The sequence below is a fragment of the Microcaecilia unicolor genome, chromosome 1 (genome assembly GCF_901765095.1).
Source record: "Microcaecilia unicolor chromosome 1, aMicUni1.1, whole genome shotgun sequence".
In the NCBI taxonomy this organism is placed as follows: Eukaryota; Metazoa; Chordata; class Amphibia; order Gymnophiona; family Siphonopidae; genus Microcaecilia; species Microcaecilia unicolor.
Genome location: NC_044031.1, coordinates 560246376 through 560259042, shown reverse-complemented (window position 1 = coordinate 560259042; position 12667 = coordinate 560246376). Strand labels below are relative to the sequence as shown.

The 12667-nt window shown below is 44.5% G+C and overlaps 1 protein-coding gene across 2 annotated transcripts in view; it reads right to left on the bottom strand.

The window, feature by feature from the left end:
- The window catches only part of OXR1 (oxidation resistance 1), a 388442-nt gene that overhangs the window by 197376 nt on the left and 178399 nt on the right, over positions 1–12667 (bottom strand). The gene's annotated exons all lie outside the window — the stretch shown is intronic.

Sequence of the window (12667 nt, the reverse complement as noted above, 5' to 3'; positions counted from 1 at the left end):
AGGCAAGGAGTGATGTGTTTTTTTGTTCTCAGCTCTAAGGTCTCCATTATCAAGAAGATCTTGGATGACTTGCTTGTTCTCTCACACTCTATTCTGGACTCCTTTCTGGTGAACAAGGTTACCTTTTCTGGCTGACTCAGCTATCTTACTATTCTAGCTATGCTTTGCCTGCAAAGTTGCTCCTTCTATATAGGTAAGGATAGACATCTGGCTTCCTGTCATGTAAATTATCATTATGTATCTATTCTTTGTGCATACAATAAAGAATGGGGGATGACCAATCAAATTCCAACTCAAGGGTAACTTACATTTATTTGAATAAAAAAACCACAAATGTACAACAAAATTAAATGGTCCTTATTGACAGTCAACTTGTTAATACGCTATGCAGTTAATACTCTATGTAGTCCTGCATTTCTGCACAGAAGGCACCTGACTCAAGAGTCACAAGTAATTCTGCAAATAAATATATACAGATAAAAGTCTAAATAATAAAAAAGTCTACAAATTAACATATAGACCAAAAATAAATAATGATATGGATATAAATACAGTTAATGTGATAAAAGGATGCACAAATGAAAAAACATAGTAAAATACACAGTATAACTCTGGAAAAACCATACAAATATATAAAATAAATACAGTAAATAAACACTAAAAAGTATTTTAAAACATACTGGTCTAGTTGATAATACAAGTCTAAAACAAAAAGTAGCACTATTTATCAAAAATTATTATGCAAACAGGAATTAAGTTACCTCTAAATTCATGAAAGATATTAAAGATACAAAAACATCTAATCAAAAGAACCAGAGAAGCACATATGGGTGTATATATACATAAATATACATAAAAGAATGCATAGAGGATACTTGTGAATTAAACCTGGACAGGCAGAAAAATAAATTGAAGAAAAAGAAAAACAAAGGACAGAAAAAAACTGACAAATGGACAGGAACCCCTGGCAAGAGGGTTAAGAAAAGACGAAGAAAAGCGGAAACCAGTGACTGAGACCAACACAAACAGAAAAAAAAAAATTGCCAAACATCAAAAGGTAGAAAAATATGAAAAGGTAGAAAATAATGTGGTAGCTGAGTTTAATAAAGGTTGATAAATACAAATAAAACACAAAATAGAAAATAAGGTGATACCTTATCATTTTAATATATTAATATATTTTTGACTAGCTTTCAGAGCCCAATACGTCTTTCCTCAGGTCAGGAGAGGATACCATAACAGCAGTATACTGTCCTGAACTGACCTGAAGCAGGAGATTTTGGTCTCTGAAAGCTAATCAAAAAATGTATTAACCTAGTCCAATAAAAAGGTATCACCTTACATTCCAAGCGCCAAACCCAGAAGGTGTTGATGCACAGTAGCTCCAGGCCCAGCTGGAGATGCTGTGGAATAGAATTGCTGGGTTGGCTGTGTACTAGATCTTAGGTTGTGATTGAGTAGTAGAGTTAGCTGGAGTGGCTAAGAGCCAGAGTTAGCTGGAGTAGCTAAGAGCCAGAGTTAGCTGATGTAGCAGCATATAACTGATTGGTGCCATTGTGCACCATCGCTGGCTGAGACATTTGTGAGCCAGATGGCTGAAGTTGTTGACTGTTGCGATATGCCTTTTTGGATGCAGCTATCCAATAAAACTAAAAAGGTGCAAAAGTTTAACAGAAGCATTTAGAAATAGTAAACCATACAGCTGCTGGTGCCACATACATACAGCGGTGGCTGGAGGTGGCATGCAACACCAAAGAGTATAGCTGTTATAGAAAACCAACACAGATAACCTTTAGCACTATAGCAAAGAGCTACCTGCCCCAGCCATGTAAAACTGCCAATTTCCTCTGCCTTGGAAGGGAATTGGTTGCTCAAGGTATGTCACATTGTACATCCAGGCAAAATGAACTGCTTTCTCAAGGAAAGCAGCATAAGAGAGTAAAATAAAAAAAGCCTCATTCGAAAGAGCTGAGTGCCACAACTTGTCAACACAGCCAACTGTCACTACAAAATACATTTATTTCCTTGGGCATGAAAAAAAGTCCGTGGGATTGGAGAACAGCGGATGTGGTCCCTCTTCACAAAAGTGGTGATAGGGAAGAAGCTGGAAACTACAGGCTAGTAAGCCTCACTTCGGTTATTGGAAAAGGAATGGCAGCAATGCTGAAGGAAAGGATAGTGAATTTCATGGAAGCCAATAAGTTGCAAGATCCGAGACAACATGGTTTTTCCAAAGGTAAATCATGCCAAACGAATCTCATTGAAGTCTTTGACTGGGTGACCGGAGAAATGAATCATGGATGTGCTATAGACGTAATCTACTTAGATTTCAGCAAAGCTTTTGACACGGTTCCCCACAGGAGACTCTTGAATAAACTTGACAGCATGAAAATAGGACACGACCTGGTGAACTGGATTAGGAACTGGTTGACGGACAGACGCCAGAGGGTGGTGGTTAATGGAATTCGCTCGGATGAGGGAAAGGTGAGTAGTGGAGTGCCTCAGGGATTGGTGCTAGGGCCGATTCTGTTCAATATATTTGTAAGTGACATTGCCGAAGGGTTAGAAGGTAAAGTTTGCCTTTTTGCGGATGATACTAAGATTTGTAACAGAGTGGACACCCAGGAGGGAGTGGAAAAAATGAAAAAGGATCTGCAGAAGCTAGAAGAATGGTCTAAGGTTTGGCAATTAAAATTCAATACGAAGAAATGCAAAGTGATGCACTTATTTATTTATTGTATTTGTACCTCACATTTTCCCACTTTTTTGCAGGCTCAATGTGGCTTACAGAGTATGGAAATGAGAACGTCATTACATGATTTAAGAAAACAGTCGATCATAAGCTGGGGTGAGAGAGGAATTTAGGTAGAAGGTGTTAGGTAAGGTCGTGTGAGAGGTGTTTTGGTGTACTTGGGTGGTTTAAGGAATGATTTGTTTCATTGAGGGTGACTTTTGTAGGCTCTGTTGAAGAGATGTGTTTTCAAAGCTTTGCGAAAGCTGGTTAGATTGGTCATGGTTTTTAGGGACATGGGTAGTGTGTTCCAAAACTGTGTACTTTTGTACGCAAAGGTAGTAGCATAAGCCTGTTTGTATTTCATTCCTTTACAGCTGGGGAAATTCAGGTTGAGGAATTTGCGGGCCGATCATTTGGCATTCCTGGGCGGTAAGTCCACTTAGGGAGTAGAAATCCACGGAAGACGTATGTGTTAGGCGGTGAGGGTGTGATATGTACAGACGAGGAGAGGACTCTTGGGGTGATAGTATCTGAGGATCTGAAGGCGACAAAACAGTGTGACAAGGCGGTGGCTGTAGCTAGAAGGTTGCTAGGCTGTATAGAGAGAGGTGTGTCCAGCAGAAGAAAGGCGGTGTTGATGCCCCTGTATAAGTCGTTGGTGAGGCCCCACCTGGAGTATTGTGTTCAGTTTTGAAGTCCGTATCTTGCTAAGGATGTAAAAAGAATTGAAGTGGTGCAAAGAAAAGCTACAAAAATGGTATGGGATTTGCGTTACAAGACATATGAGGAGAGACCTGCGGACCTGAACATGTATACCCTGAAGGAAAGGAGAAACAGGGGTGATATGATACAGACGTTCAAATATTTGAAAGTTATTGATCCACAAACAAACCTTTTCCTTAGATGGGAAGGCAGTAGAACTAGAGGACATGAAATGAGATTGAAGGGGGGCAGACTCAAGAAAAATGTCAGGAAGTATTTTTTCACGGAGAGAGTGGTGGATACTTGGAATGCCCTCCCGCGGGAGGTGGTGGGGATGAAAATAGTAACAAAATTAAAAAATGCGTGGGATAAACATAAAGGAATCCTGTTCAGAAGGAATGGATCCTCAGAAGCTTAGCGGAGATTGGGTGGCAGAGCCGGTGGTGGGAGGTGGGGCTAGTGCTGGACAGACTTCTATGGTCTGTGCCCTGAAAATGGCGGATACAAATCAAGGTCAGTTATACACAAAGTAGCACATATGAGTTTAGCTTGTTGGGCAGACTGAATGGACTGTACAGATCTTTCTCTGCCGTCATCTACTATGTTACTATATAGCTAGCTGAGTTCCACAAGATGCTCCTCTTACAGTTTGCTTATCCAAAAAAATAGAATTAAAGTCATCAAGCTATTGGCAAGCAGATTTCTTCTGTTTTGTTCTTGTTTTCTCTCTTTTCTTTTTTTTTTTTTTTAAATATCAGAGAACTCTTCAGCCACATGTACTGATTTACTGCTATAGCTTTCTAGCCTAGAAACAATGGAACTTATTAGATGATTTCCAGAACATGAAATCGCTGTTTTCCTGGGCTGAACAGTTTCCCCCCTAATAAAACAGCCAATTAAGTGTTATTACACAACCAATTCTCCATACCTGGCATAGGGGTTGAGAGAAAAACACCATAGGCATACAGCCTGGAGAGAGTTGCAGCTTGTGAAGATTACTGCATCCTGTGAAGATAAGGAAGCAGGTTTCCTGGATAATAGTAAAATAGCTAAGTTGCTGTAGTAAATTACAAGAGAGGGCCATATTATGCTCTGAGGTTTACACTATCAGAGTCGTAAGCTTGACAAGCCAGAGGCAGGAACATTGAACAATGTAGTACGGATTCAGCAAGAAGCTTCCAAGTCCAGCGAGCAATTGTTGTAATGAATTCACCAAGAAGAAAACAGGACTTACCAGAAACCAAAGTTAAACCCAGAAAAATCAATGGGAGAAAAAACTCACCAAGAGCCACAATAAAACTGTTGACTGTGCCTCATCTACAAAGGAAGGCCGGCACATACATAACTTTTTTTTTTATTTGTACCCCAAGCTTTCCCACTCATAGCAGGCTCAATGCGGCTTAGGTACTTATTTGTACCTGGGGCAATGGAGGGTTAAGTGACTTGCCCAGAGCCACAAGGAGCTGCCTGTGCCTGCAGTGGGAATCGAACCCAGTTCCCCAGGACCAAAGTCCACCACTCTAACCACTAGGCCACTCCTCCACTCTGGTTCTTTTAATTTGCTGAGAAAACTATATTGGGTTGGAGTGGAGGGGGAGAGACTCGGCACAACCGAGTGTCACCCCAGCTCCAATAAAACTTGTGGAAATCTTTGTTAAGAAGAGGAGGAGCATAATCCTTTGGGGGAAAAAAACAACATGTTCTACCGACTAACAGAAAAAAATCTGGGTCAATAGCTGGCTAAAAACCACAGAGCAAGAGCTGCATAGCTCATCCACCATCCGCTTGGAGATAGAATGCTGAGCATTAAATGGCTGCACAATCCCCTTTTGGGGATAAACACATGAATGTGTTTCTTTCTCTGTCTCCATCCATTGGTTGATGGATACAATACCCACTTGTCTGGGCTGGTCAGGCATAAGAACATAACAATAGCCATACTGGGTCAGACTATTGGTCTATCTAGCCCAATATCCTGTTTGCAACAAAAGCTGATCGAAGTCACAAGTACCTGCCGAAAACCCAAATAGTGTTAAACAGAGAAAAGGGGGAACTAGGGCACTAGGACAATACAATAAATCTTGTTCTACATGAATTGTTATATACTCATGGGAACAAAGAACACTGTGACATATCACTTAAAAAAAAAAAAAAAAAGAACCTGGAGATATCAGATATCCATAAGTAGCAAGGCTATTAAGTCTCCTATAGTGCAAAGCTATTCCAAACCCCTGAGCCTACTGCATGTAAAGCGAAGATACTTACCTGTAGCAGGTATTCTCTGAGGGCAGCAGGCTGATTGTTCTCATATTTGGGTCGACGTCCACGTCGGCCCAGGATAGGACGTTTTGCTAGCAAAAATCAAAAATCTTCCAGAGTCTTCTGGCGCACACTTCGCATGCGCGGACCAGTTTCCTGCCCGTCGCGCAAGGACCTCAGTGTAGTTCAAAAAGCAAGAGAAGAACAATTAACAACTCCAAAGGGGAGGAGGGCGGGTTTCTGAGAACAATCAGCCTTCTGTCCTCGGAGAATACCTGCTACAGGTAAGTATCTTCGCTTTCTCCTAGGACAAGCAGGCTGCTTGTTCTCACACTTGGGGTATCCCTAGCTGCCAGGCTCACACAAAACAATGAACATTGGTCAATTGGGCCTCGCAACGGCGAGGACATAACAGAGATTGACCTAAAAGGAAACACAACTAAGTGAGAGTGCAGCCTGGAACAGAACAGAAAAGGGCCTAGAAGGATGGAGTTGGATTCTAAACCCCGAACAGATTTTGCAGCACTGACTGCCCAAATCCACTGTCGCGTTGGGTATCCTGCTGAAGGCAGTAATGAGATGTGAATGTGTGGACTGATGACCACATTGCAGCCTTGCAAATCTCTTCAATAGAAACTGACTTCAAGTGATCCACTGACGCAGCCATGGCTCTGACATTATGAGTCGTGACATGGCCCTCCAGAGTCAGCCCAGTTTGGGCATAAGTAAAGGATATGCAATCCGCTAGCCAATTGCAGATTGTGCGTTTTCCAATGGCGACTCCCCTCCTGTTGGGATCAAAAGAAAAAAACAACTGAGCGGACTGTCTATAGGGCTTTGTCCGCTCCACGTAAAAGGCCAATGCTCTCTTACAGTCCAAGGTGTGCAACTTTGTCTTCACCAGGGCGGGTATGAGGACGGGGAATAAATGTTGCCAAGACAATTGACTGGTTCAGATTGAACTCCGACACCACATATGGCAGGAACTTAGGGTGCGTGCGGAAACTTGATATAAGGTGCATGCACTACCAAGGCCTGAAGCTCACTGACTCTACGAGCTGAAGTAACTGCCACCAAGAAAATGACCTTCCAGGTCAAGTACTTCAGATGGCAGGAATTCAGTGGCTCAAAAGGATCTTTCATCAGCTGGGTGAGAACGACGTTGAGATCCCATGACACTGGTGAAGGTTTGACAGGGGGCTTTGACAAAAGCAAAACTCTCATGAAGAGAACAACTAAAGGCTGTCCAGAGATAGCTTACCCTCTACACGTTGATGATAAGCACTAATTGCACTAAGGTGAACTCTTACAGAGTTGGTTTTGAGACCAGACTCTGATAAGTGTAGAAGGTATTCAAGCAGGGTCCATGTAGGACAAGAAAAAGGATCTAGGGCCTTGCTGTCACACCAGAAGGCAAATCTCCTCCATTTGAAAGAATACCACTTTTTCGTGGAATCTTTCCTGGAAGCAAGACTCGGGAGACACCCTCTGAAAGACCTAAAGAGGCAACTTCTAAGCTCTCAACATACAGGCCGTGAGAGCCAGAGACTGGAGATTGGGATGTAGAAGCAACCCCTCGTTCTGGGTGATGAGGGTCGGAAAAAACTCCAATCTCCACGGTTCTTCAGAGGACAACTCCAGAAGAGGAGGGAACCAGATCTGACAAGGCCAGAAGGGAGCAACCAGGATCATTGTTCCGCGGTCTTGCTTTGAGTTTCAGCACAGTTTTCCCTACTAGAGGTATGGGAGGATACGCATACAGAAGGCCTGTCCCCCAATGCAGGAGAAAGGCAGCTGACTCTAGTCTGCCGTGGGCCTGAAGTCTGGAACAGAATTGAGGGACTTTGTGATTGATCTGAGTGGCAAAAAGATCCACCGGGGGGGGGGGGGGGTGCCCCATGCTCGGAAGATCTTGTGGGAAACGCCCATATTTAGCGACCACTCGTGAGGCTGCATGATCCTGCTCAACCTGTCGGCCAGACTGTTGTTTACGCCTGCCAGATACGTGGCTTGGAGAAACATGCCCAAAGTCACATAGGACAGCTTCCTGACACAGAGGGCGAGATCCGGTGCCCCCCTGCTTGTTGGTGTAATACATAGCAACCTGATTGTCTGTCTGAATCGGAATGATTTGGTTGGACAGTCGATCTCTGAAAGCATTGAGAGCGTTCCAGATCACTCGTAATTCCAGGAGGTTGATCTGAAGACCCTTTTCTGGAAAAGACCAAGCTCCTTGAGTGCGAAGCCCATCTACATGAGCTCCCCTCCCTATGAGGGATGCATCCATCGTCACCACTGTTTGTGGTTGAGGAATTTGGAAAGGACGTCCCAAGGTCAAATTGGATCGAATGGTCCACAACTGAAGGGAACTGCAAAAGTCGATGGAGAGATGGATCACATCCTCTAGATCCCCTGTAGCCTGGCATCACTGGGAAGATAGGGTCCATTGAGCTGATCTCATATGTAGGCGTGCCATGGGAGTTACATGAACTGTGGAGGCCATGTGTCCTAAGAGTCTCAACATCTGCTGAGCTGTGATCTGTTGAGACGCTTGAGCCATGGACATGAGGGCCAGGAGATTGTCTGCCCTTGCCAGAGGAAGATAAGCTCGAGACGTCCGTGTGTCCAACAGAGCTCCAATAAACTCCAATTTTTGAACCAGGACAAGATGGTACTTGGGATAATTGATCACGAACCCCAGGAGCTCTAGCACTCGAATAGTCATCTGCATGGACTGTAAAGCGCCTGCCTCCGAGGTGCTCTTCACCAGCCAATCGTCGAGATAAGAGAACACATGCACTCCCAGTCTGCGTAGTGATGCTGCAACAACAGCCAGGCACTCTGTGAAAACCCTGGGCGCAGACACGAGGCCAAAAGCTCGTACAAAGTACTGAAAGTGCCAAGTTCCCAACCGAAATTGAAGATATTTCCTGTGAGCTGGGAGTATCGAGATGTGGGTATAGGCATCCTTTAAGTCCAGAGAGTATAGCCAATCATTTTCCTGAATCATGGGAAGAAGGGTGCCCAAGGAAACCATCCTGAACTTTTCTCGGACTAGGAATTTGTTCAGGGCCCTTTGGTCTAGGATGGGACGCATACCCCGTTTTCTTTTGCACAAGGAAGTACCTGGAATAGAATCCCAGCCCTTCTTCCCCTGGTGGACCGGGTTCGACCGCACTGGCCTTTAGAAGGGTGGAGAGTTCCTATACAAGTACCTGCTTGTGCTGGGAGCTGAAGGACTGAGCTCCCGGTGGACAATTTGGAGGCATGGATACCAGATTGAGAGTGTATCCTAACCAGACTATTTGAAGAACCCACCAGTCGGAGGTTATAAGAGGCCACCTTTGGTGAAAAAATATTAACCTCCCTCCAACCGGTAAGTCGTCCGGAATGGACACTTCCACTGTGGCTATGCTGCACTGGAGCCAGTCAAAAGCCGTCCCCTGCTTTTGCTGGGGAGCCGTAGGGGCCTTAGGAACATGCTGTTGATGAGAACGAGCGCGCTGGGACTGAGCCTGGGTAGGCTGCCGAGAAGCAGGAGGGTACCTACGCCTATTATAGGAATAGGGAGCACTCCTCTTCCCTCCAAAAAACCTCCTGGATGAGGAGGTGGTAGCAGAAGACGCCCGGAGGGAGAGAGAATCCATAGCATCATTGTGCTTTTTGATCTGATTGACCACAACCTCTACTTTTTCGCCAAAAAGGTTATCCCCTCCGGAAAGGAACATCCGCCATTCGCTGCTGGATCTTATGATCCAGGTCAGAGATACGTAGCCAGGAGAGTCTGCACATCACTAGACCTTGAGCAGCTATTCTGGATGTCACATCAAAAGTGTCATAAGTACCCCTGGCCAGGAATTTTCGACACACCTGATCACCTGGTGAAAAGGTTCGGCAAGCTTCAGAGGAAGCGCTTCGACCAAACTAGATAGTTACCTCACCGAGTTCCGCAAGTGAATGCTCATGTACAGCTGGTATGTCTGAATTTTGGCTGCGAGCATAGCGGCCTGATACGTCTTCCTCCCAAAAGAATCCAAATTCCTAGACTCTCTGCCTGGGGGCGCCGAGGCATAGTCCCTAGTACTCTTGGCTCTCTTGAGAGCAGAATCCACCACCATGGAATCGTGAGGTCGTTGAGACTTCACCATTACCTGCTCTCCATGGACTCTGTACTGGGACTCAGCTTTTTTGGGGACCACTGGATTAGAGAGCAGGAACGACTAGTTTCGCATAAGAACTTCCTTGAGTGTGTTATGCAAAGGAACCGTTGCAACCTCTGTAGGTGGAGAGGATAATCCAAGACCTCGAGCATGTCGGCCCTGGGCTCATCCACAACCACTATAGGGAAGGGAATATCCTTAGACATTTCTCGAACAAAGGAGGAAAAAGAAAGACTCTCAGGCGGAGACATCCTTCTCTCAATGGGCGGAGTAGGATCAGAGGGTACCCCATAGGACTCTTCTTCAGAAAAGTATCTGGGATCTTCCTCCCACTAACGCTCATCCTCGTTATCGGACAAAAGCTCTCTAAGAGCAGCCCAAACCCGAGCCTGTCTCGACATCGAGGGGGATATCGAGAAGTCAACCCCTACCTGGACTGCGGCAAGCTTCCTCTGCCAACATCAAAGGAGAGTCCACCCGCGTGGCAGCTGATGCCGCAAGCGGCACCAAGGTCGGGAACCTCACCAGAGGCGAAGGACCAGATGCCGCTTCAACAGACGGTGCAGGAGGCGCAAGCACCCGACACCGAAGTAGACTGGCGCAGTAATCTCTCCAGAATCTCTGGATGAAGAGCCCTGATGCGCTCGTCGAGAGCTTCCATTGGAAAAGGCTGCAGGACCGGTGCAGGGGCCGGTGGCAAAATCTGTGGGGGCTCGAGAGCTTGTACCAGGCTGCCAGAAGACCGACGCATAGGCACCTCCTGTAGAGAGGATAAGCGGTCCTCCAAGCGCCAACGCTTCACGGCTGATGAATCCATCGGCTCCCCGGAACTCTCGGTACCGCGCATGGAAGATCAATGACGGTACTTCTTAGTCTTCGCTCAATGCCGGTCATCAAGACTCCTCGGTACCGAAGAGGACGTGGAATCCTCATGCCTCCTTGGGGCCGGGTCCGACGAAGGTCGGTCCCGGGGGACCTGAATAGCAGTAAGCCTCGAAACAGGTGGAGACCCACTCAATGCCTCTCTGCTCCCAGCACGATGTGGTCGTTCGGCAGCCATTACCTGTGGTCTCGAAGTCAATGCTTCCATTGACGTTGATGCCGCCGACCTTGGTACCGATGCCGACGTCGAAGGACCGGACCGATCAGCAAAATGTTTTTCTCGTTGAGCCTCCCAAGACACTTGGGTCCGTTTTTTCATCAAAGGACACAGCTTACAAGCAGCTGGAGGTCGGTACCCGCGGTGGTCCGGTTGCACCGAGTACAACACTTGAAGCCGCTGGGTGTCCTCGATGACATGGACGGAAAAACGGCTGCTGTGAAATTAAAGGACACGATCGTGCCAATTAAAAAGGCACAAAAAGGGAAAACAAAGCCCGGCCGTGGCGAAAAGAAAGAAAACAAACTTAATGAGAAAACTAAGAGAAATAAGAGTAAAGCAATTTTTTTTTTCAATTTTGTAGAAACGAGAAACAAAAAGAAAGAGAAAAAAAAGTGTAATGTGCAGACTCTTTCCTGGGCCGAAAAGTAACACAGCGAAACAATCGTGTCACCTCAGACGCAGAGAAAAGATAACTGAGGTCCTTACTCACGTGAGGGGTGGAGAAACCGGTCCGCGCATGTGCAGTGCGCACCACTCGCATGCCAAAAGACTCTGGAAGATTTTTGATTTTTGCTAGCAAAACTTCCGATCCTAGGCCGACGTGGACGTCGAACCAAGTGTGAGAACAAGCAGCCTGCTTGTCCTCGGAGAATCAATCATTTGCCTTCAGAGACAAAAACCTCTATATTATTCAATAACTTATTGGTTTAACTTTAATTATATATATGTTTCTTTGTTTGTTTTTAAATTATTTTATTTATTCATTTTATATTACATTTATGTCCAATACATAAATGGGAAAGAAAAGAGAAAATATCAATTAAAACAAACATTAAGGAAAAATATCATCTTTGTTAGTCCACATTATTGTCCACATTTGGGGGATCCAAGATCAGGAAAACAATCTCAAAGAAAATAAGAAAAACACGGAATTGTTAATCTTACAATTCATATTTTCTGAGGGAGGAAGGTTAATCGGTAATTGCAGCCGGTACAGTGGTAACTTAAAGGAAGTTGCTGCAGGTTCTTCATCTGTTCTTTTAACTCCACAAACTCTTGTAATTTCCTGGGTTCAACAAATAAGTAATCAGGAAATAAAACACTTACAAGGGAGTCGCTCTAGGAAGGTCCCACCTAGGGCAATGATTCTTGGCTTAAAAGCCAACAGTTCACACCTCCTAGTCTGCGATTCCCTTGATATGTCAGGAAATATATTTATCTTTGAACCCAAAAAAACTATCAGCCATATGTCGGAAATACAATTTCATAATTATATATATGTTTCCAATTCAAGTACATTGAAGATTTCAGAGTACTGTCTACAATGTCACCTTGATCTTTTTCTTGGGTGGTGACTCCCAAGGTGGACCCTATCATCAGGTAACTATGATTTGCATCATTCTTCCCAATGTGCATCACTTTGCATTTGACCACATTAAATTTCATCTGCCATTTGAATACCCAGTCTTCCAATTTTCTAAGGTCTTCCTGAAATTTTCCACAGTCCGCATGTGTTTTAACTTTGAATATTTTTATTTCACCTGGAAATGTAATCATTTATCGTTTATTAGATATAATATACCAATTTCCTTGTGAGCTAAACAAAGGAGTATACAATAAAAATAATAAAACAAAATTACATAACAGAAACAGCATTAAAAACAGAAAATAGACTAATACAAACACTAAACCATCAAGGCTATTAAGCAT